The following is a 21812-nucleotide window of genomic DNA, read 5'->3' as shown; positions in this document are numbered from 1 at the left end:
CTGCCTGGTGCCTTCACGGGGACAGCCAGAGAGAGGCACAGACAGCCGGGGGGGAGATGGCCGGACGGGGGAACAGAGCCAGTCTGACCTTTGCAATCCATCAGAGGCTGCAGAGCAACCCCCCCTCAGCCCCGGGGTGCCAGGAACCCACGTCATCTGCAGCAGGGGCCCAAAGTTACCAAGGAGCTGGCGGGGGCGGGTTTGGCTGGGGGGGCTGGGTCTGTCCTTGGCCGTCCTCAGTTACCCAGCAATCAGTCACACGGCAGCTTGACAGGCTGTTTGCTGAGCTGGGCAGAGGGGTGGGGCGGGGGGGGGGCTCTGTGATTCGGGGGGCTGTGGGAGGGGACAGGGGCTCTGGGTCGCTGAGGGGGGATGACTTTTAATTGAAACTATCTGGTCTCTTCTGTCCTAAGCGACTGAGCTGCTCGAGGGGCCAGGGGAACCGACTGGCCTGGCACCCCCTGTGGAGCCAGTGCCCCTGGCCCAGTCCTGGGGCCCCAGTCCTGCCTGAGTCCCCAACAGGCCCCACAAAGCACTGCTGCTGCTGTTGGGTTTCTGCTGGTCATTCTGGGAAAGAGCCAAGAGGGATTCAATAAATTCAGTTCAAGAGGAACAAATCTGAACCTTTGCCCTCCCTCCACCTAACTCAGAAGCACCTTGCAGCTTTTCTGAGAACCCCAGAGAGGCGCCAGCTACCTGATCCCCATCCAGAATCCACCCCCCACAGTTAGGGGGCACTGGAGCCGGGGGCGCTGTACAGAGCTGCCCCATTTGGCTATTTCAGATCAGGGCCCAGACAGGAGCTCGGGGTTCCACTGCACAGCAAGGTGGGGAGCGCTGGGTCCCGCTCCAGGCCCAGTTATTCGGCCTCGCAAAACCGGCACTCGGTGCATTTTGGACAGAGCTCGAGGGGGATGTTTATTGTTCGCTAACTAGTGGGGAGGAGAGTCCGGGAAGAACCGGTCCGCCAGTCATCGTTGTCTCCCGCAGGAGAGCCTGTCTCTGAAGCAGCTGGCAGAGCTCCCTGCGGAAGAGATTCTAGTAAACCAGAGCACACATCGTCGCCTAACGGCTCGGGCACCAGTCAGCAAATCAGGTGACGTTCGCTAATCCCGATGCCACTGCCGCTGCTGGGTGACCTTGGGAAAGGCCGTCTCGCTCTTGGCTAATCAGACTTTGGGCACGGGCTGCCGTTTACTCTGTTTGTGCAGCGCCCGGCACGACGGGGCCCTGAGGTCAATTGGGCTCTCTGGGCGCTGCTGGCCTAGACAGCATTAATATTAGATGGCTGCCTGGTCGAAGCCAGACTGGCGACCGTAACAAGCCAGCGATTAGGAGAGAATCCATCAGTTTAGCCAAGGACTGCCTTTTTTGCTGGTGAATCCGTTTTTTATTTCTATTGTCCTCGTCCAACAAAAACCTGCTGTGGAGCAAAGGCGTGGGTTCATTTCCCTGGATCCAGCGGCGCTGGCTGGTCCCCCTTCCTACTGTCTAGTTCTTTAGCCTGCAAGAGAATAAACTTGGCCTTCTGTTCTTATGGCAAAGCCAGAGCTGGAGCCAGTCAGAGGTGACTGTCAGTCCACAGGGGGAGAGGGGGGTGGGTGTCTGTGTTGTTTTGTGGTTCTCCCACCCCTACCCCGAGATGCTGCTGCAGCTCATTCTCCTCCGCCCCAACGCTCACCTCCCAAATCCCAGACTCAGCTTTTCCCTCTTCCCGGAACGTGTCTCTAGTCCCAGCATTGCTCTGTTGTTCCAGGCCTTGGCTGTCACGCTCAAAGCCCTCGCTTCCTGCTCAGGAGAGCGGGGAGTTCTGGAATTTCTCCACGCCAAGCAGCGCATTCCACTGGGGGCTCCTTCGCCAGACAGAATTCCTGTCTTCTGGACCAGTGGGCTGGACCGTGGAAAGTTTATTGTTCGCCACATAGAACGAGCTGAAATCAGCGTGATGAGCTAGGGACAGGGAGAGAAATGGGGAACAAGTGCAGGTAGCTCACTCCCACCACAGACAGCTAAAAGCCTTTCCATGTGTCACTAACTCTCCGGGTTTGGAGGTTAAAAGCATCCATGTCAATTTCACTTCTTGTTTCTAGTCACGTTCCTTTCATGCGCGAGCTGGGGGCTGCATTGCCGGTGCTGCTGGGGAAGGTTTGATTCCTAGCGCACAGCAGCCTGTGTATATTTGGTTTTGCATGTGGGTGTGAAACATGCACATGTGTCTGATGTGTTTGTGCAGGTTTGGCTGCCTGGGTGCGTGTGTGAGACATGCGCATATGATGGTTGCATGTGCATTTGGTTGTGCACACGTATGTGTGATGTGTGCCCATGTCTCATGTGTGCATGCATGCTTGGCTATCCGAGCATGTGAGACATGCCTGGGTGACGTGTGTCAGTGTTTCTATATTTGATCATGCACACGTGTGTGATGTGTGAACATGTCTGATGTGTGCATGTTTGTGTGTGCATGATTGGCTGTGTGTATGACATGTGCAAGTGTGTTGTACATGAGCACACGTGTGTGTGTGTGTGTCTGTGTCTGGGTGTGTGCACAGATGTTCGATAGCCACAGGGCGGCATGTGAGAGAGCCACCAGAGTTGGGCAAATGCTGCAAAAAAATGTGTCTCCAGACCCTCCATTTGAATGTTTCCCTGAGCTCTCTCTGGCCACGCTCACAGCCTTCCATACTGATTTCCCCAGAAAGCCCAGTGACCAAACTGGCTGGCAGGAGCAGTGTAGAGAGCAGCCAGGCTGGAGCGAAGATTCGAGCAGATTCAAGGGAAGCGAGGTTTGGATTTTGCATTTCTGAGCAGACTCGCACAAAGGCTGATCCGAGCGCACGTCTCGTCCAACTGGGAGCAGAAATGGTGCCAAGCGACATACCTAGCCCATCAAACCAGCCTCCAGTGCTAATTACAAACAGCTGTCCCAACAACAGGTCAACAATAAAACAAAGAGTTGACAGGATCTCTCCAGCCCCAACCCTTCAGAGATCAGGAGTTAGGCCCAGAAAAGCCTCCAACGCTGCTTAAAAATCATGAGATTTCACCCCAGGGCCCAGTGTGCAGCCCAGACACTCTCCCCTCCCTCCTCCCCCTCCCCCGCAGGCCCCCAGCTTTCACACATCCCACCCCACCCCCACTCGGGTGGGTGTTGCTCCGCCCTCCCCCTTACTTGTCAAGCACTGATTTGTTTGAGTGTATGGTTTAATATTAAGGGTGCTACATTGTTGTTGTGTCCAGGGACTGGCGTCCATGTTACTGTGGGGCCTTTTATGCTCAGGATCTTCATTTTATTTTTGTATTGTGATGTTTACATTGAAAAGTAAAACTGAATAAACCCTTAGCAAGAGACATTTAAAGCAACAATGCACGTCAGTCTCTTTTAGGGCTATGGGGGGAGTCACATTTTCCAGCTTTTCTCTGCCACCAGGAGAGCTAGAAATTGACAGATTTTTTAAAGTGGGCGGAGATTCTCCCTATACCCTCCAGTTCTGGGAGCTGGGGCTGTAAGGAAGGTACCCAATATCCCCAGGCATGTTTGAGCTCTGAACCCGAGGCAGCTGCTTGCCCATTAGCACAAGAGCCAGAGGCAACTGCAGCTGCTGGGTCAGGTTCCCAGCCAAGCCAGCTCCATCCTGGCCTGCAACAGATGACCAGAAAATACATGGTGCAAGGTGTCACGGAGTACCCGGGCGATGCTCTGGAACTGCTCCCCACAAAGCCAGTCAGGACTTTAGGGAGCCTCCTCTGCCTTGGAGCAGACTGTCTTCTGGGCAAGAAGCTCACATGGCTTCACCTTCCAGGGTCTGACCTTGGAGCATTCAGCATATGCCCCTCCGTGCGCTTCCCACAGCGAGTCTGTCCAGGTGGGGTCCTGGGGAAGCCAGAGGGTCCTGCACGCACCCCCACTTCACAGTCAGACATGACTCTTAGCCAGCTAGTAAAACAGAGGTTTATTAGATGACAGGAACACGGCCTATAACAGAGCTTGTAGGTACAGCGAATGGGACCCCTCAGTCGGGTCCATTCTGGGTCCCAGCAAGCCAGACAACCCCGTCTGCCCTCACTTCCCATCCCCAGCTAGCTCCCAACTGAAACCTCCTCCAGCCCCTCCTTTCTGGCCTTTGTCTCTTTCCCAGGCCAGGAGGTCACCTGATCTCTTCGTTCACCTTTAGCTATCCCCTTGCAAGGGGGGAAGGGCCCTGGCCATTTGTTGCTAGGAGACAGATTGTTGGCCATTTATGCACACTGGAGACTTAAGAAATGCATAGGGGAAACTGAGGCCCCCCCCACAGTATTCAGAGGAAACATTAAGAACAGTCCCACTTCGTCATACAAGGTCCACTCTGCAAGGCCAGGGAGGCAACTGGGCAGATGAACAGAGAGATCCTGCTGGTGGTAAACATTCATGTTACAGCCAGGACTTGGGTCTGCTCTCTGCTTAGTTGCTGGCCGGGAATAGTATTACTCCTAAATACTACAGTACTAAGTACTGCTGTTTGACAGCTCCCCAGTGTACCATGTTCGTAATGTCGCGTTACGGCCGGGCTAGCATTTTCAGCCAGGCCGAACACTCACGACTGGGGCCAGCTTTTCAGTGGCTCTCGGCAGGTTGGATGCTGAACTCGGCTGGAATTCTGGCCCCCGCTGTAGGCTTGGATCGCTTGGAAACCTATGTCTCTGAGAAATCTACTTTTTTTAACACCCCAGTGAATTTTGTGCTGCTGAAGGGGCCCAGAAACCGGAGCTGAGTGGCTCCAGACACACAGATTTGCACCATCAAAGCTTTTCCAGCGCTCTTAGCTGCGCGTCATCTGCAACACGGCCAGAGGTCGCACGCACAGGGCCAGATTCTGCCACACTGGTGTAAGTCTGGAGACATTCTGTTGACTCCAGGGCAGGGCCGGCTCTAGGTTTTTTGCTGCCCCAAGCAAAAAAAATTTTGGCTGCTCCCACTCCCCTCCCCCCCCGTGCACCCTCCTGCCGCCCCAGCCCTGGGTCACTGGTAAGTCGCTCCCAGGGCAGGTCATTCAGCAGGAATTTTGGATGTGCACAGAACACAGACAGGATTGGTTCCCATATGATTACAGAACTGCAGTAAGGTGGAACAATTTTCAGCTTGTGTGACTGGAGGATATCTGGATGCATATTATGAGACTGTCCTACATAAATGAGGAAAAGTTGAGGTGCCGTTATTATTCTTTTGTTCCATTCTTTGTTTCTATGGGGAATTTGCCAATGCAATATCACTGTCTTCCTTTTAAACAAATAAAACTAAAACTTAAAATAATAATAATAATAATAATAATAATAAAAAAAAAAGGCAATGGCTGTTGAAAATAGCAATTCCAGTCCTACTAACCACTGGGAAGCATTTCTTGCTCAATTTATTCTACTTTTTCTACAGCAAGTTACAGTGGATCAGTATATTTGATTTGGGAGAAATGAAGTAACAGCTGCCCAAATTGAGCTTGAGCACTCCTGAATTTTGAGGTGTTCAAATCTGGAAGGCAGGTGCTAGATTCCCTTTCTGAATATTAGCTAAATCTGGAAAGGAAAAGTCAATTTCTGCTTCCATGGCTCAGAAGTGTAAATCCTCCTACGTGCCTGGTACTGTATCTAAAGCTGCCCCAGTCTAGTAGAGCCTCCCCTCCCTTACTTTTCATTTTAAATTCTAGTGGGATCCACGTACCTCCCTTGCTAAGCTTCAGATAGAGAGGTGCACTGTCCATTTAGTCCACCCAATTCTTTCTTTGGGGGAGAGCCCAGGTCTGGGGCAGCAGGAGGTGCGGGGGGGGGGAGAGCCCAGGCTGGGGTGGCAGGAGTTGCAGGTGGGGGCCAGAGCTGGGGCGGCAGGGGGTGCGGGTGCAGGTGGGGGAGAAGAGCCCAGGGCTGGGGTGGCAGGAGATGCGGGTGTGGGGGGGGAAGAGCCCAGGGCTGGGGTGGCAGGAGGTGCGGGGGGGAGGTAGGGTTACCATATTTTGAGCCTCCAAAAGGAGGACACTCCACGGGGCCCTAGCCCCGCCCCCAGCCCCGCCCCAACTCCGCCTCTTCCCCCAAAGTCCCCTCCCCAACTCCGCCCCCTCGCCTGCTTCCCACGAACATTTGATTTGCGGGAAGCCTGAAGCAGGTAAGGGGAATGTGGGGGGAGGAGGCGCGGCCCAGTCTGGCCCCCCCCCGCGTCTCCAGCCTGGGTCGGCTCGGGCCCTGGGGTGCCGGCCCGGCCCCCGGGCCCCCGGCCGAGCACCCCTGGCCTGCCCAGCACTGCCGGTCCCCGGCCCGGCCCCCGGCACCGCACCGCCGGCCCCCGAGCCCCTGGCCCGGCACCGTACTGCCAGCCCGGCCCCCGAGCCCCCGGCTCGGCACCGCCGGCCCCCAAACCCCCGGCTCGGCACCGCCGACCACCGGCCCGGCCCCCGGCCCATCACCGCCGGCCCCGCATGTCCCGATTTTCCCGGACATGTCCGGCTTTTTGGGATTTCCCCCTGGATGGGGATTTGGAGCCCAAAAAGCCGGACATGTCTGGGAAAATCCGGACGTATGGTAACCCTAGGTGGGGGGAGAGCCCAGGGCTGGGGTGGCAGGAGGTGCAGGTGGGGGCCAGAGCTGGGGCGGCAGTGAATGCAGGTGCAGGGGGGGAGAAGAGCCCAGGGCTCGGGCGGCAGGAGATGCGGGTGGGGGGAGAGTCCAGGGCTGTGGCAACAAGGGGGTGCAGGGGGAGCCTGAGTTGGGGCAGCAGGGGGTGTGGGCGGGGGAGTCCAGGGCTGGGGCAACACGGGGATGCAGGGGGAGCCTGAGTTGGGGCAGCAGGGGGTGTGGGCTGGGGCAACACGGGGGTGCAGGGGGAGCCCAGGGCTGGCGGGGGGGGGGCGGCAAAACACCTAGAGCTGGCTCTGTTCCTACCATTTACAGCAAGCTGTAGCATGAGATTTCAGTTTCACACTTCTTCCCCCTCCCTTTCCTGTTAATTGCGGCCAAGGGAATGCTGGGAAATGTAGTTCTTTCCCTGCTCCAGGGCTGCCTCTATAGGAATCAAGGAACTACAGCTCCCAGGGCCCCCTGTTGGTTCTCAGCTCCCATGCTGGATTCTTGTGCCCCTGCAAATTTGCCGCCCCAAGCACCTGCTTGCTTTGCTGGTGCCTAGAGCCGGCCCTGCTCCAGGGGCTTCACACTTGGTGTAAATCAATTCAGAGCCTAGCCCATTGGAAATGCTCCTGCAGAGCACCGACTCCAGCGACTGACGCGGATTCCACTCTCTGTTGAATGGTGCAAATCTGAAGTGACTCCAAGGACGTCAATGGGTCCAATTCTCCCTTTCCTGTCATTTGTGATAGTGGAAAATATGTGTAAAGTCAGTGTTAAACCAGCAGCATTGCACACTTTCTTTGCACACTCGCTTTGCATGGGTCTAAATGACTGCAGAATCGGGCCCCATCTGGGTGTTTTTGGTTGAGCCTAGTGTGCCGGGAACAGAATCTGGTCCCAATAGCCTCAGTTCCACAGAAACGGTTCAGATCCTGGGGCGTCTCCCAAAAGAACCACTGAGCCACCAGGAGTGGTCCTGAGGCCAAAGTACTGGTCCGTCAGGGCTGACCACAGGCCTGGTTCTTCCCATGTATTTGCTCTGCTCATGTGTCTTTGCACTTTGGGATTTGTCTATGGGGCTCTGCAGAACTGAAGCATCGGCAGAAATTTCTCCTAATGAGCCCCGGCCCATGCTGCGCCTGCCCCATCAGAATACTGTGGGGGGGAGGGGGAGGGGCGGTGTGACTCGAGTCTGGGCTGCGACGCACGTTCGAAACTGATCGTCGCGGTAAATCACTCGCTAAGAGCAAAAATGGATTTTTGCATGAGTCATATGGACACGGAATTCGGGAGGTGATTTGTGGCCCCTGGTGCAATTAGCAGACACATTACGGCTCGGGAGCACAGCTGGCCGAAGCATAGAGGAGGATTCATGTGACAAGCCAGTGCCTGGCAGCTGTACAAGCTACGCAGGGATGGGCTAGGTCAGCACTTGGGTGGGGGACTGCCAAGGAGAGAGGAGCGGATCACGGGGGGGGGGGGGGGGCTGCCTCTGTGCCTTGCATGCAGAAACCAAGATGTTATTGTTCATTATCAGATCAATGCCCCCATGTGGCACATGGGGGCGCTGTGCTGCAGAGAGCGGGGTGGGGGCTCAGCAGGGGGCCCTCTCCCCTCACCGTCTGTGCTGACCCCAATGCCCCAGGAGCGGCAGGGAGGGCTCAGTAGGAGGTGCTCTCCCCTGGCAGTCAGAGCTGACCCCGATACCGCAGTGCAGCGCTAGGGGGCACTGTGCTGCAGGGAGCAGGGTGGGAACTCAGCAGGGGGCGCTCTCCCCTAGCAGTCAGGGCTGATCCCCTATGCCCCAGCAGGGTGGTGGCTGGGTGACTTGGCAGGGTCTGGGTGATGGGCGCTCCTGCTCCAGGGCAGGGAATTACCTTGGGGCCCGGAAGGATTTCTTCTTCCAGGGACACAATTCTCAAGATGCTTTCGCTTGCCTCCAAGCTAACAGCTTTACTCCCAGCCACGAAGAATAGTCGGACTTGGATCCGATTCTGCAAACAACAAGATACTGGGCCCATCCGTGGGTCTGATCTGGGGCAGAGCGGACTGGGGCCAGGGGGGATATCAGGCTAGTTGGGCGGGTCTGATCTGGGGCAGACAAGAGTGGAAGGGTGATACTGGGCTGCGTGGGCCCGTGGGTCTGGTCTGGTACAGAGGGGAATGTGTGTAGGAAATACTGGCCCATGGGTGTGATAGAGGGCAGAGGATAGCATGGGAGGGGGCTGTCACAGATCCTAGCATGGTCCCCTTCCTGGCCACCTGCTAGGGTTCCTGTGAGGGTAACCCACTGCCTCTGCTCCCGGAGCCTGAGCAGAGTCCAGATGCTGCCCTAATCTTGGTGCCCCTGGTGCAGTCACAGGGCACAGACTTTCCATCCGGCACCCACAGCTGAGGCCTGGAACCCGCTGTCCCGCAGTGCTGGCCCCCCATGCACAGACACACCCCTCTCGCAGGCCTGCCACCGCTCCTGGTTACACCGGGACTTCGTCACCAGCAGGCAGGCAGCTGCGCCTGTGAAACCGTCACCACCTCCCGCACACCGTGTTCAAGCCACCAGCTTGGTGCCCTGCCCTCGCCAGCCAGAGCGCAGATCACATCGGACAGCGACCATTCTAGATGCAACGTCCCTCGGGGATCAGCTATGCTCTCTGCCCCCCGCCTACCTCCCCCGGCAGCAGCCTCCCTGCTCTTACCCCCCAGAGCAAAATCCCCCTCCCCACCCCACCCCGGTCCCTTTACATGCTCCTCCTGGGGCTACCCTGCCGCTTTTGTTCTGTCCTGGGGGATATCTGGCTGGATGGGCCGGTGGGTCTGATATGGGGCAGAGGCGAGGGGGTTCTGGGCTAGATGGGCCCATGGGACTGATCTGGGGCCGAGGGGAGGGGGGAAGGGGTTCTGGGCTAGATGGGCTCATGTGTCTGATCTGGGGCAGACGGGAGGTGGGGAAGGGGTTCTGGGCTGGATGGGCCCATGGGTCTGATCTGGGGCAGAGGACAGGGGGGAAGGGGTTCTGGGCTGGATGAGCCCGTGGGTCTGATCTGGGGCAGATGGGAGTGCGGGGGTTCTGGGCTGGATGGGCCTGTGGGTCTTATGTGGCATGGAGGGAGGGGGGTTCTGGGCTAGATGGACCTGTAGGTTTGATCCAGCCCCATAGTGGCCGGAGGGGCAGGGGGATTTTCCTTGCTGAATCTAGGGGTGACCTAAGTATCATCAGGGAGGAGGAGCAATAACTGGCCCTGGCGGTGTCCAGTCAGAGCTGCCCACTGGTGACAGCGTGGTGGGCGCACGACTAGATTGACACCCTCCCCCTCTCCCGCCTCCCCCCAGCAGAGCTGGCTTGAGGGGCAAAGCCTCCTGCCCCTTTCTCTGATGTCAGACCCGCTAGCAACGAAAGGCATAACAGGATCCAAGGGCTGGAAGCTGAAGTGAGACAAATTCCTCCCCGCCCCCAACATCCCTCCCCCCACACACACACATCCTTGGATCACAGCCACAAGTATCCATCCCCTTGCACCTTCCACCCCAGAGCACCATGCTGGCTTCGCCCGTGACAGAACTGCAGCTGCCTCTGGGGTGGGACAGCACCACTGCACCACAGAGAGATGGTGGAGGGGATCATGGGGGATGTCAGAGAGATGGGGAGGGTCCTGGGGGTCAGAGAGATCGGGAGGGGATCAGTGGTGGGGGCAGAGAGGTGGGGGGTCAGATAGGGAGGAAAGAGGAGGAGGCTATGGGAGGGGGTCAGAGATGGAGGCTGGAAGAGGCAGTGGCTGGGTGGGATTGTTATGGTGCTGCAACTCCAACAAGGCAGCTGGCAAGGGTGGGATCCCAGCAGTGGCCCTGTGGGGAGCAGGCAGCCAAGCGGCCCCGTCCCCAACCCCTGTTGAGGCCTGGGCAGCGTCCCAGCCCGAGAGTGCCTGGCCCCCTAGCCTAGAGGTGCTCGAGGCCTCCTGCCCAGCCCACCGCCCATCAGTGTGTGGCTGGCGGCATCTGCCCGCGGGGGCGGCTGTGCCTGTTTGGTGTCCAGACGTTGACGTCGCAGCCCGATCTGGGCCTGATCCTGCCTGTGCTTGGCAGGCCTGGGATTGGGTGGAAAAGAGCCTTTGGGGAGCTCCCTCACCGCCCAGCCCCGCTCGGTGCCAGCTGGCAGCCCACTGTCCGTCTGTCTGTCCGTGTTCTTCCAACCTCCACCCCCAGCGCCCCCGGCCCAGGTGCTGCCAGCACTTTCCTCCCCCAGTCAGTTACCCCCATCATCTCTATTAACACGGAGGGAGAATGAGATTCTGGACTGGAGGCGGGGGGGGAAGCACAGAGGGAAGGGTTGGAGTGGGGGGAGGGGGATGCATGGGCTGGGGGCATTGAGCATAGGGCAGGCAGTGGGGAAGGAACCACATTGAGTGCAGCAAATGCAAAGGGCTCCCTGCCCAGCTACAGCCATGACACAGCCCTGTGTGACCCCCGCCCCCAGGTAGTGATGGTGCAGCCCTCTTGGCGTGGCCCTGTGTTCCCCTGCCCCCCCAGGCAGTGATGATGTGGTCCTGTGTGACCATACCCCCACTCCCCCAAGCAGTGATGGTGCAACCCTGTGCGACCCCTCCCCCCGGGTAGTGACGGTGCCCATGTGACACCCCCCTGGCAGTGATGCTGTGCCCATGCTGGGACTCCGCAGACCCCGTGTTCACTGCAGACCCTTGGGGGCAGAGAGGGGCAGTGCAGGACCAATGACAGCCAGACACTGATGTCACCCCCCAGGGACAGGGACAGGCCCAGGCCAGTGATGAGCTCCTGGCATCCCATTGGCTCTGACTCTCCATAGAGCTCGGCCCCCCACCGCCTGGCTGGACCCTGCTGCGGCTTCCTCCCGGAGTGGTTCCTTGGGCGGCCTCTCCTCCTTCTGCCAGCCGCCCAGAGCTCGAGGAGCAGGACCCGCAGCACGGCGCCTGGGGACGGGATGGGCAGAAACCTCGACGCTGCCCTTACTGGGCATTTGGGCCTGCATCACTTGTGAAGCCCATTGTCTGCAGGAGTGGCTGGGAACTGGGGCTGCATGGAAACAGGCTATGGCAGGGACCCAGCAAGGAATATTAGAGCCACTCCCCTCCCACGGCTGGAAAAAGGATCCAGGAGTCCAGACTCCCAGCCCCTCCCCCTCCCCTGCTCTAACCACTAGACCTCACTCCTCTCCCAGGGCTGGGAAAAGAACCAGGTATCTTGACTCCCAGCTCCCCACCACTGCCCTAGACCCTCGTTACCTTCCTGGCACAAACTTCACTCTTCCCCGAAACCCTAATGATTTTGCCAGTTCTCCACCATGCCCCCCCCTTCGTTCCCCCACAAAGTGTTAATTCTGTGCCCCCCAGGCAGGGAGTGATTTCCCTCCACAGTGGCTCTGGTGGGCACACACACACCCTGCGCTGTCTGTCGGAGCAGGGCACCATGCCCGTGTCTGCCAGCCTCCGCGACGGGATGGTTTAGTGCCAGCGCTGGGGCTTGTTTACTCCGGTGGCTGGTGAGAGCCTTATAAATAAGGCAGTTTATGGGGCTGCTGGAGAGCGCGGTGCCCCTAGGACAGATTCTCCAATGGGCCATTTCCCACTGCCAGGCAGCCCCTTCGCCAGTTTTATTACTTAATTAAAGGCTCCTCCATAAATCCTCCCCCCCCCCCCCCCAGCACCACTCTGAGAACGAGTGCAGCCAGCCAGCGCCCCGTCTCCGCAGCCAAACCCTGGCTCCTCACCCGGCGCCCAGCTTTAATTAAGGGTTTGATTCATTTTTGATGAGACCTTTTCTTCCTGAAAAGCATTTTCTTGTGGGGGTGGGATTTCTTTCTCTGTGGAAAAGGTCGAGTCCCAGCCGGGAGTCTCATTGGGCTTCTCTCTCTTTGTGATTCCGGATCCTGGGATTTTTGACGGTGTTTCTTTATAAAGAAAAGGAATGAGAAAAAGAAAAAATGGGGGGGGGGGCGGAATTTACCTCCCTTGGGAAGCAGAATCATCCCTGGGAGTTGTTAATTAACACACACACACACACACACACACACACACACACACCAGTTTCATTCAGGCACATTCTTTCGTGGACTCTGTAGAGATGAAGTGCCCCCCCCCCCCCCCCCCCCCCCCTTCTCCCCCCCCCCCCCCTCACACTCCACCCTGCCCACTGCTGCAATTCTGTTTGTTATCGGTTCTAAGTGAGGGGTTAGGTACCAGGATGGTGGCCCCTGGTCTCCCCAAAGGAGGTACAGTTGGGGCAAGAACTCCCCCCCGTGCACATACAGCCCCCCAAAAGCTAGCCTCACCCTGCCCTAGAGGAACAGGGCACCTAGGTCTCTGTGGCCTGGTGGATCGTCTGTGCTGCTGCTGTTCTGGTGGCTTGGTTGTTGTGGGGGCAGTTTTCTCCCACTAGGACAGAGACTCACTGAACTTGGCTTATGCCTTGGGCTGCTGGTCCTGGCCACCTGCTAAGAGCCCAGATGTTTGAGGAGCACGGTTTGCATTACAGGGAATCAGTTCACCAATAAACAGCCACACCAGAAGCGGCTGTGTCTGAAAGGTCGTCCCCCAGGCCGATTGGTGCCAGGTAATTCGCAGACAGAGAACAGGGCCTTTCCAGCTTAGGAACTATCTCACCCTATCTCAGTGCTGGGGGAGGGACCTCTGTATAAATAGCCCCTGTGCCCCACCCCAGAGGCAGTTGCATCTCAGTGTCAGGTGAGGAATCCCTCTATAAATAGCCCACACGCCTCATCCCAGAAGCAGCCACATCTCAGTGCTGGGGCAGTGTGACAAAGTGGGAATTTTTTGTAATGTTTTTGATGCCTATGCGTGCCTCAGTTTCCCTTTGCATTTTGCATTGAAGCCGGGGGTGGGGGGGACCAAAGGGTTAACACTGCTTGTAGAACACAGCAGGAGATAGGTGTGGGGAGGTGCCACAGGGCTGTCTGGGAGGAATGACCAGGGTTGTTAAGGAACTGGTTGAAATTGACCCACATAGACAGCAGGTCCGGAGAAACACTAGGAAGCCCAGGGACTGAAAATCAACAATAGGAAACCACGGCAGGCGGATACGTGGGGAAAGGGGGTCAGGTGGCTGGAATAAGAGCTGCCCTTGGAGGGACGCCAGTCGGAAGCGCTCACCTGGTGGAAAAAGAGACAGAGCAAGGAAGCCGGAGGTGGAGCCCATCCCAGCCTGGCTGGCTCATGGCTCTGGCTTGGCCAGGATGGCCTATGGCTGAACTTCTGCGTCTCAGCTAGCCAGTCAGATTCAGTAGCCAGGGGACTATGGACTGTTACCTTGTCTGCCGGTGTCGCTGCAAATCCCCACTGAAGGGGCCTGCGACAGCCTCCTGCAGGGGGCTGGCTGGGCCCAGCTGGGGTCACTGCAGGGAGCCATGGGGAGATACAGGGCAGGCTAGTGCTCAAAGACCCAATCTGGGAAGCTTGGAGGCCATGGGCCTGCCCCGGTGGCACTGTGTGAACCCAAGTCCATCCCCAGATGAGGCTCTGCCACGTGGCTCAGCTCATCAGTGTCAGCCAGGGGAGATCCAGATCCACCCCAGGATGGGGGATAGTCTGAAGGTGGAAGAGGCAGCATCCCCCACCTTCTCAATGCCAGGGCAGCCCCGCGATCCACCTCTCCCTCTCTGGGGTTGGCGCGACAGAGGCTTGGGCTGGTGTGGAGAAGCAGAGGCAGGTGACTGAATTACTAGAGGCACGTGGAGGGGAACGAGAGGTTCGCGAAAAGCAGCAACAGCAGGAACTGGACACGGAGCGGTGAGAAACGGGAGGGAGCAGGCAGCGGGGAGAGACCACGGGGTGCCCACCCACAGGGGGCAGAGATGCTAAATTGTTGGTCCCTTCCCAGGAGGGCGAGGTCTAGCTGCCTCCCTCCCCACCTCTGAGGTTTGTGAGCTGAACCAAATCCCCCCTGCAGACTGGCTGCGTCTCATTACCTTGCTGGGTCCCCGGGCCTTGAGGCCTAGGGCCAGGGGGATGGGACCGAGCCTGGGAACTGGGAACCATTCGAAAGAGCCTTGTTGCTCAAGTCTGGGCTGATGCCTGCGGCCGACAGGACAGGGTTTCGGGGTTTGCCCCAGAACAAGGGCTGCCATCTGTCGAGGCTGGCACCCAGCTAGACGAGCGCCCCACGGGGGGTTAGGGGCTGGTGTCACTGCAACCTGATCACGTGCCAGGAATTCTACGAACCAGGTCCCCCGAGCCGGAACGGTGCTTAGCGAATCGAGCACCTCCGTAGCCACATAGCGCGGGCTGGCTGGCGGTACAGTTTGTGGGCAGTGGGACCAGCTATGAAAAGCCACCCAAAGGGGCCAGGGCTAAGCATGGGGCCCGGAACGGGGAATCGGGAGAGACCCCCATAAATGGGGTGTGGATAAACCCAAAGCAGGGGTGCAGCCTGGAGCTCAGAACTCCCAGAGTGAGTCATGTGACAGAGCTCCCGGCAGAAAGCCGGCCCACAGCCCGCTCCTGGGGGGCGCAGGGGGGGCTGGCAGATGGGCTCCCGTTGCAGGCTCCAATGCACACGTCCAGTCATATTCTCACGGGCTCAGATTCTTCTGATGCCCAGTGGCGGCAGCAGGAGGTGGTCAATGGGGAGGCATTCATGGGGTGGAGAGATTCTGGGACAGAGAGGGTCCTTGTCAAACCCTAGGTGGTGCAACCCCATCAAATGCTGAAAGGCTCCCTGTACAAACAGCCTCCCTGCCCCACCCCAGAGGTAGCAGGGGCAGGAGTGATCCCCGGATAGCCCGTCCAATCAAGGGAAAAGGTCAATGCAATGTGAGTTTGGTCTCAGGATGCAGATGGTGCCCAGTGGATGCCCATCACCAGTGGTCTCTGGGCTGCAGCCTGGTTCCCTGTTGCTGCTCACAGCCCGAGCGCACCAGGGGCTGATGGATGCCCGGATACTGGAGATTCCCTGCCCTGGTCGAGCCTGCTGGCTCTGATCTCTGCTGGGGAGAGCAGGTGACGGGAACTGTGGTCAGGGAAGGGCCTGCCAGGCCCACAGGTCTCCCTGCACTTCCGGTGACCAGGCTTCCTGGGGAATGAAGGAAGGGATCCCCCCCAGGGCAGAGCGGGGGGTATGCAGAGCAGCTGGCCAGGGGCCAAGCAGAGATTTGGCTCCAGGAGCTGCTGGCGCTGTGCTCACCCCACACTGCCCCATGGACAGCCCCACTTCTGCTCTACACCAGAGAACAGCTCCTCACAGGGGCGAGATGCGTGGAGAGAATAGGGCATGTGCACAAGTGGCCAGGGGTGTCGAAGGGGACGCCGAGAAGTGTGAGCAGGCACCTTGAGATCTCAGTACGCAGAGGGACCACAGCCCTGAGCCGCAGTCCCCTGCTAACCCAGCCCTGGGCTCTCCCCCTCCACTGGCTCTGCCCTGCACCTCAGTCCTGAGCCACAGCCCATCCCCCATTCTGGTCCCGGTGCAGCACAGGGGATGGACAGGAGTCGGGGCTTCTATGGGGCTCAGTCCAGAGATGCTGGCTCCAATGGAAAGTGTTTTTACCAACCGCTCAGGCAGGGTTGGAACAGGAGTTGGTAGCCAGGAATCAGAGCCTGGGGTCAGAGCCGGAGTCAGAGGCCAGATGCCGGAGCCAGGAATCAGGGCCCAGGGACAGAGCCAGAGGCCCGATGCCAGAGTCAGGAATCAGAGCCAGCGGCCAGAGGCAGGAATTGGAGCCCAGGGGCAGAGCTGGAGGCAGAGACCAGAGGCTGGAGCCAGGAGTCGGTTCCAGAGCCGAGCCAGGTCACCTGGAGGGAGGTGAGGCTGGAGCAGGGCTGGGTCCAAGACAGAACCTGTGGCAGCCATGGGGAAATGCTTTTTGAGCAGCTACCAGTCAAGCTGTGGCTGGTGCAGGTGGGCTGCCAAGCCCGTCTGCTGACTTGCCACCCGTCAGGCCAGGCCAGACTGGCTCCACCGCAGGCTCTGAGTCCGGACACTGGCTAGGAGAGGTGACTGGGAGCTAAGCGGGACCGTGCTGCGGAGCATGGCTGCTGGGAGCTCTGTGATTAACATGGCGGTAGGGGAGTTCCTGCAGGTCTCAGGGCCATTCCCTGCCCAGCTGTGGGCAGCGCCCATCAGCCCAGTTCACCCCACCAGGCTCTGCCCTCTCCAGCCGGGAAATGCTGCCGAGCCCATTGGACCTGGGGAGCGGGAACAAGATGGCTGAGGCTGGACATTCAGCCCCAATTCTCAGTGCCTGCTCCAGCATGGGGGCAGGGAAAGAAATCTTTCAGCCCCTTGCGCCCTCCCCATGGACCCTGGGAAGCATAGAACAGTGCGCCCTGGCCATGCCCCTGATCCACCCCCTACAGGCCCTGGGGGTCAGAGAAGAGCCAGAGAAGATCCGCCCCCTACGGCCCTGGGGGTCAGAGAAGAGCCAGAGAAGATCCGCCCCCTACAGGCCCTGGGGGTCAGAGAAGAGCCAGAGAAGATCCGCCCCCTATGGGCCCTGGGGGTCAGAGAAGAGCCAGAGAAGATCCTCCCCCTACGGGCCCCGGGGGTCAGAGAAGAGCCAGAGAAGATCCGCCCCCTATGGGCCCTGGGGGTCAGAGAAGAGCCAGAGAAGATCCGCCCCCTACGGGCCCTGGGGGTCAGAGAAGAACCCCACTGCGGTGAAACAGGCAAGTTCTGTGCATTCCAATGGCAGAGCTCTGGGCAGTGAGGCAGCACCTGGATTGAGGCCCGGCTGATGAATGACCCGGGGGAGGCCGAGGATGTGAGCCTGCCCAAGCGGGGCCAGGGATTCTGACCTTTCCTGGTTTCGGTGCTTGGTGCTCTGGTTGGATAGTGGAGTCTAGTGGTTAAAGGAGTGAGGCACAACGGAGGGGTAGCATAGAGACAGGCCTGGTGCCCAGATGAGCCCCCAACACCCCAGGCGCAGTCAGACCTAGTGTCACCGGCCCTTTAGGGATGGGGAGGGGGCAGGCTGGATACCAGTCAGAAGCCACCTGGGCTCCCACCCCCAAGGGGATCCCGAAGCCCAGACATTGCAGGGGGAGGAATCGAGGCACCAGGAGCCTCCTCCATGGTGCAGGGATGGGGTTCGAGCTGGATTTGGGGGGCCGTGGAATACCCTGCAAGGAGACGTGGCAGAGCCACAGGGGCCAGGGCACAGGCTGCACCCCCAAAGCAGGGGGGTACTAGCGAGAGGGGACGAAGGAGAGGGGCACAAAGGGGAGGGACTGAAAGTTTGGGAGAGTGCGGGCTGCTGAGGGGGCAAGCTGGCTGTGTGTTGGGGCTGGCCATGTGGGGGGGCTGGCTGTATGGGGGGAAGCAGGCTGTGGGGAAGCAAGTTGGCTGTGTGTTGGGGGAGGCTGGCTGTCTGGGGGTCAGGCTGGTTGTGTGTTGGGGGGTCAGGGTGGCTGTGGGGGAGCTGGCTGGCTGTGTGTCTGGGGGGTAGGCTGGCTGGGGTGGGGCTAGCTGGGGGGGTCGTCGGGCCTCTTTCCCAGCTCCACCCACTCCCAGTGACCCATTCCCGGGGCTGGTGGACAAACGGGGGGACCCTAAAGGTCAGTGAGGGGCGGGGCCATAGGAGACGAGGCCCCCTGAGGCAGAGTGCAGGGCTAGTTCCCCCCAGCGAAGCTGACTCTCCCGTGGGGCCTGCCTCCCAGCCTGGCCTCCCCCTGCCCTGCGATGGGTGATGGGTGGCGTCTGGGCTGGGTTCGAGTCCTGCATCCCCGTCTTCCCAGCCCCCAAGCAGGTGGGAACTGGGGCAGCCTCCCCCATCAGCAGGGCTGCGGCTTGCAGGGGGCGCTGCCAGGGAGACACCCACTGGGGGCCACAGGAGCTGGGGTTAAGTTGCTTCTCTCCCTCCCGGCGGTAGGTGTCCAGCTGAGGCCCCCCTGGAGCATGGCAGGGCACCCCCCGGCCCGGGCCCTTGGTGCCCCCACCCTGAGTCCTTGGATGCTGGGCCCCAGGGTTTGGCCTGATGGGGCAGCTGCGGGGGGAGAGGAATCCCCATGGTTTGGGGAGGGGGTCTTGGCCCTTCCTGGCCAAGCTCATCTCTCTCCCTGGATTCCCCAGGGCTCTGTCCCTCAGGCTCGCCTCCCCCCCACCCCATCAAATCACCCAAACTCCCGCATCCATCAACATGATGGGAAGGGACTGGGGGGAGGGGGCATTTTGGATCCTGTGATACATGACTGGGGGAGGAGAATGTGGTTTTAGGACACCTAGGTTCTATCCCCCAACTCAAGAGGGGAGTAGGGTCTAGTGGCTAGAGCATGGGGGGGAGGTGGCTGAAAGCCAGGACTCCTGGGTTCTATCCCCAGTTCTGGTTGGATAGTGGGGTCTAGTGGTTAGAGAAGTGGGGGTTGGGCGTCAGGACTCCTGGGTTCTATCCCTAGCTCTGGTTGGATAGTGGGGTCTAGTGGTTAGAGGAGTGGGGGTTGGGCGTCAGGACTGCTGGGTTCTATCCCTAGCTCTGGTTGGATAGTGGGGTCTAGTGGTTAGAGGAGTGGGGGTTGGGCATCAGGACTCCTGAGTTCTATCCCCAGCTCTGGTTGGATAATGGGGTCTAGTGGTTAGAGGAGTGGGGGTTGGGCGTCAGGACTCCTGGGTTCTATTCCTGTCTCAGGAATTATTATTATTTTTTTTTGTATGATGGTAGCAACTAGGCTCCCTGGATGTACACTCCCCCCCGCCCCCAATGCTGGGGCTGTAGAAACACAGACCCAAAAGGCAGCATGCCCTGTGAGAGCAGGGGGGTTGGGAGCCAGGATGCCTGGGTTCTGTTCCCGGCTGTGTCACTGTCTTGCTATAATCTGGAGCGAGCCCCTCCCTGCTCTGTGCCTCAGTTTCCCTTCTGTAAGGCAGAGCTAAGGGTGCTGCTCCCCCTTGGCTGGGGCTGTGCAGATCATTGCACTCACCTGCGGAGCGCTTGGAGCACCTTGGTGGGTCTAAATGGGACAGTCAGGATCCCCCCCCTCCAGGGAGCTGCGGTGGGCACAGTAGGGCAGCGGGGTTCCCCCCAGGGAGAATGGTCAGAACGCCAGACCAGGCCTCCCCGGCTCCACTCTGCCGGGGGCAGCTCCCAGCATCAGGGATGGGGGGTGCCTAGGTGACCTGCTCCCAGCGTCCGGTGGGGGGGGGAGGTGCAGGGGGCTGACCCAGGCATGCGCCGCAACCATCTCATTTAGCTGAGAGTCCCGTGAGCTGGTCCCCTGGCCGGGGCCATGACTCTGAGAGGCACCAAGCGCGCCCCCAGCCGTAAATCTGTCCTCGTTTATTGGCCTGGTCAGGGGTTGGAGTTCGCTCTGCAGCCAAGCGCCCAAGCAATGCGGCGGGGGGGGGGGGGGGGGGGGGGCGGGGCTGGCTCAGGTGGAGAGGCCCTGTCTGAGTGGCACAGACCCGTCCCTTTGGGGTGCCCACCCTAGGGTGGGTGTATTCCTGGAGGTTTCATCACATGACATAATCTTTAATTAAAGATTCGTCTTTTAATTCCTGGAGACTCCAGGTCCATCCTGGGGGGTTGGCAACTCTAGCCCACCCCCAAGCCCCTACCCCGGCTGCAGTGGGGTCGCCCCGGGCTTCCCCGGGGCAGAACTCTTTGAAAGAGCCCTTGGATCCAGACTGAATGGCCCCAGGTCCTGGAGGCTCTGCTCTGACCCGGCTGGGGTGTTCCAGGGCTCCATTCTCCCGATCATGTCCCCACTTCGCCTGCTGCCCAGAGGCCGTCCTGGGGCTGTGGCTGGGAGGTAGGTGTCCCAGCCCTTGGATCATCCCCCGCCAGCTCCCCAGGCAGGCAGGGCCCCTCGGCTAACCCCCCCACCCACAGGGTCTGGGTGCAGCGGGCCACTGCCTGCCCCACCCTAGAGGTGGCTGCATTTCAGCACCATCCCCACTCAGGCCACAAGCAAGTTGGCCTGAAGGATCCTTCTGGCCTTGGAGTCTCTGGACCTGGCTGAAAAGGGGCAGGAGCCCCTGGAAAGGTGTGGGGGGGCTAACAGGAATGTCCAATGCTGTGGGAGACACTTCCTTCCCCCTGCCCCGAGGAGCCTCGCCCCAACTCCATTTGGGCCCAGGTGACAGAGGCCAGTTCGCCTCCCACTTGGGCAGGGTTGGAGCTTGGCCCCTGCAGGGTTAAAAGCACCAGCTGGAGCTGGAGGAGGCACTCCCCTGGCAGGTAGCTATAGGAGGCTCTTACCCTGGGGTGGGGATGAGGCACATGGGGGGGGCCAGGGCTCATGCTGCACAGTGGGGGGCCCATGTGGATCTGGTGCTCTGGCTCCGCTCTCATTGGGGGAAGGATTCTGAGCAGTTTGGGTAACGGAACCTGCTCCCAGCCCCATGGGGAAACCGGCACCCCAAACCCAATCCCTCCCCCCACAGCTTTGGGGGGGGGTCACATTCAGGTCAGGACCCTCAACTCCCGCCCACCTTCACTGCGAGGTCTGAGCAGCGGGAATGGACCACGCATCTGGGGGTCAGTGGTGAGAGTGGGGTTGTGGGGAGCTGGGAGTCAGGACTCCTGGGTCCTATCCTGGCTCTGAGAAGGGAGTGGGGGCTAGTGGTGAGAGTGGGGGGGTGGGGGCTGAGTCCGGACTCCTGGGTTCTGTTGTGGAGGGGAGGGGCTGGTTCTATCCTTGCTCTGGGAGAGGAGTGGGGGCTAATGGTGAGAGCAGGGGAAGGGGACTGGGAGTCAGGACTCCTGTGTTCTATTGTGAGGGGAGGGGCTGGGAGTCAGGACTCCTGGGTTCTATGCTTGCTGTGGGAGGAGAGGGGGACTAGTGGTGAGAGCAGGGGAGGGGGACTGGGAGTCAGGACTCTTGGATTCTATCCTGGCTCTGACCCGCTGTCTGTTTGGATCGAGACTCCCCCCGGGGGGGGAGGGGGCCTGCGCCCGACTCTCCTGTAGCCCCAGGGCCCGTTTCACTCCTGCTCTGCGCAGGGGCTGGAGCAGCAACAGGGGGACGTGGTGCCGGAGGCCCCAATCCGGGTGAGGGCTCCTGCTGGTCCCCGGCACAGGCAGCGCCCCAACCCGGCCTGGGCGGCAGGTGGGGCCGTTGGGGGGCTGATCACCAGGTAGGAGCTGGCAGGGCCATAACAATGACAGATTCCCCGCGGCGCTGCCCTCTGAGCCGACCCGGCTCCCATTCCCCAAGACAGGCACTTAGCCGCACTGCCCCATTAGCATCAGGGCAGCTCGTTAATCGTCTTACATCAGCACCTGCCTGGGGCGGGGGGGGGGTCACCCTGAGCTG

The sequence above is a fragment of the Trachemys scripta genome, chromosome 16 (genome assembly GCF_013100865.1).
Source record: "Trachemys scripta elegans isolate TJP31775 chromosome 16, CAS_Tse_1.0, whole genome shotgun sequence".
Lineage (NCBI taxonomy): Eukaryota > Metazoa > Chordata > Testudines > Emydidae > Trachemys > Trachemys scripta.
This window is presented reverse-complemented; position numbering follows the sequence as displayed.